At 35.5% G+C, this 3,288-nt stretch overlaps 1 non-coding gene across 1 annotated transcript; it reads right to left on the bottom strand.

Moving 5' to 3' along the window:
• Positions 1-2,573: 2,573 nt before the first annotated feature.
• Positions 2,574-2,646, bottom strand: TRNAV-CAC (transfer RNA valine (anticodon CAC)). Its single transcript has one exon. It is a non-coding gene; the product is annotated as a tRNA-Val (tRNA).
• Positions 2,647-3,288: the final 642 nt, after the last annotated feature.

Below are 3,288 nucleotides of genomic sequence, written 5' to 3'. Positions count from 1 at the left end.
TGACTGATTGTAATGCAGTTACTACAGCGATGCAGAAGCGTGAGTTGATACCAAGAATTGCACGTTGGTGGCTACGTATCCAGGACTTTATTGTTAAGTTAGAACATCGACCAGGCAAAAGGATGGAACATTTTGATTTCCTAAGCAGAACACCAAACGAAAAAAGCGTAGATATAGATACAACATCTTTAAAAATTTCAAAAACAACAATAGAAATGGGAGATTGGATGTACAGTATGCAACAGCAAGACAATAATATTCGTTCTATTATTGAGAAACTAGAAAGCGGTGACAAAATTACAAATGAAGAATATAAGCTCGAAAATGGGCGGGTTTACCGAAAACAGAAAGGTGATAAATTATGGTTAGTACCAAAATCAATGCGTTACAAAATTATAGCTAGCGTACATGAGAAAGTTAAACACCTTAGCACGGAGAAAACTTTAGAAGAAACACAGAAATACTTTTGGTTTCCACGTATGCGAAATTTCATAAAATCTTTTATACAATCATGCGTCGAGTGTGCGTACAATAAGCAGCGGGGTGGTAAAACAGAGGGGGCGTACCATTACGATGAAATCGATCCTGTACCATTTAAAACAATACATATTGATCATCTTGGACCTTTCCCCGTAGTAAAAAGGGAAACGAGCATATTATAGTTTTAGTAGACTCATTTACTAAATTTACGGTAGTACGAGCAGTTAAGAGTACTGCAACCCGACATGTATTGACACTATTGAATGAGGTGAGCAGTTATTTTGGAGTGCCTACACGTATCGTAACAGATCGAGGGACAGCATTCACATCAAATGACTTTAAGAATTATTGTAACAATCACGACATCAAGCAGATTTTAAACGCAGTTCGAACTCCACGGGCAAATGGACATGCCGAGCGTACAAATCGAACTATTATGGGTATGTTACTTCCATCAACTGAAAACGACAAAAACTGGGATGAACAAATTCAAAGTATACAGTGGGCTATTAACACGATGAAGAATAAAACAACACAGCGAACACCCCAAGAACTTTTATTCAGTTATAAGCCTAGAGATATTTTACAAAACAAATTGATATTAGCATTACATGAAGATAAAACTATCAACAACGACGAGATGAAAGAGATACAAACAGAAGCCGTGCATCGAATAAATCAGCAAAGAGGGAAAGCAAAATCTAAATTCGACGAAAGACATCGTAAACCAACACAGTACAACGTCGGCGATCTTGTTCTCGCCGAAAATGAACAGGTGAGCACAGGTGGTTCTCGCAAATTGGAGCCACTGTACAAAGGGCCGTTTTTGATAACAAAGGTTATAGGTAAAGACCGGTATCTCATTGAAGACATACCTGGATCGAAACGTAAGCAACGACATTATACTTCAATTTTTGCATCAGATAAGTTGAAGCCATGGTGTAGTTTACCCAATTTTGATGGTTTTGACAACGACGACGACGGAGCCGAGGGCGACTCCAGTTATCAGGATTGGCCGAATGTAAGGTCATCCTAAGAATACGAGCAATATAATATAAAGGCAACCTAATCTATGGTCAATATAATACAACGGTTAGGCTGACCCTACCTTAGTAATTAATCCTACGAAATACATCATCTCTGCACATGAACGGAATAATAATCAATTGGCAACCCTTACTCAATGTCAGCGACAAAAGAGCAGTTTAGATTTGAACAACGCGCCGTGAACAACGTCGGTTCGGCAACGGGCAGAGAAATCATTCTAATACTCATTTTACTTTCAATAAATTAAACCATTTAATTAATTTCATTTAAACACACATATTTTCCTATATTTAACTTTAAACTTTAATAAACATGAATTGTTAGTTATAATGTGCTAATGTGCATAAATCGGCAGCGTTTTTATTTAATCGGAATCCAGAAAATCCTGACAACCCGAAAGAGCTTGAATAAAGACTCTTTCAATAGGTTGTGAGCTATTTGAACCCCAGGTAAGTGAAACTATCTTGACATACCTGGATACGGCTTCAACATCCTGTATCGTATCCGTATTTAAGATGCAGACGATAATGCTGATGTTAGATGTTGTAGTCGCAGGTGTATATCGTTCAAGTTTGTTTGCGAGTTAGCTGTGGTTCGAATAGCTCACTTTCGCATGTTTTCTTCGCCTGGTGAAATAAGATTATTATGTAGTATCTTATTTTCAATCAGATATGAAGAATAAATGCATCATAATCGCATTCAAAAATGATTCAAAAATCTCAACCATAACGTTTGAAATATGTTCACGAATATGATTAGAAAATGACTGTGAAAAGCAGTCAAATATTACTCTAAAACAACTAAAGTTCAATTTTACAATGATATCAAATATGAATAACAAGCGTTTCAAAATAGGAATCATAAATGATTATTCAAGAATAACCACATTTATGGTACATTTTTCTCCCGACGATACGTTAATTTTCGAACAGAAAATGCTTTTAAATTTGAACGTTTTTAATCATCTTGGGGTATGATATTTAAATATTTTTTGATCAAAATTTTCAAAAAAATGCTGGCTGGGAATTAGTTTGAAAAAAATTTCTTGTTTCCGCTCAGGTTCGAACTGAGGACCTTGTGCGTGTGAAACATACGTGATAACCACTACACTACGAAAACCACATTTGGGCATATGCATAAAACCCGTGAAAGCTTTATTTTGTAATTCAAAGTGTGTTGACTACTTTGTATATATAGTCTATTGGCGCATTCATATTTTCCAGTGCTTCATATATGCGTGGTTCATTCACATGTAATCTGTCACGTATTAGGAACTTATCTGCTATCTGGACAACAATCAAATCGAAAGCAACTTCACTAGTACTGCGTACCTAGCCTAGACCTTGATAATCAATAATTTGTTTAATTATTCAGCGATAAGGCTAATTCATGTCTATCGCTTTTTTCTGTCGGTTTATTTGTGCTTATACACAGAAAGGAAAAAAGTGGGTAAGATCAACCGAATATTAGTGAAAATTATTACAATAACAGATTTTCGTCAATATTAGAATAACAGTGGGATGCTGATATGACAGAGATTTCTGTGGCACAATGGTCATAATACTGACAATAGTTCGCTGTTTAAATGACCAATGAAATCAGTTCTTTTAACAGTAAAATGAAATCTGTTCTTTAAACAGAGAATTTGTAATTTTTACAAAATATTGTTAGCTTGAGCTGCACTTCTGTTGAGTCAACTAAATTTGTCTTCATAATATAAAACTCGGTTGGATTTAATGATAGTGCGATATTCTAGACCAG

This window comes from Eurosta solidaginis, chromosome 1 (genome assembly GCF_040869045.1).
Source record: "Eurosta solidaginis isolate ZX-2024a chromosome 1, ASM4086904v1, whole genome shotgun sequence".
NCBI lineage: Eukaryota > Metazoa > Arthropoda > Insecta > Diptera > Tephritidae > Eurosta > Eurosta solidaginis.
This window is presented reverse-complemented; position numbering and strand designations above follow the sequence as displayed.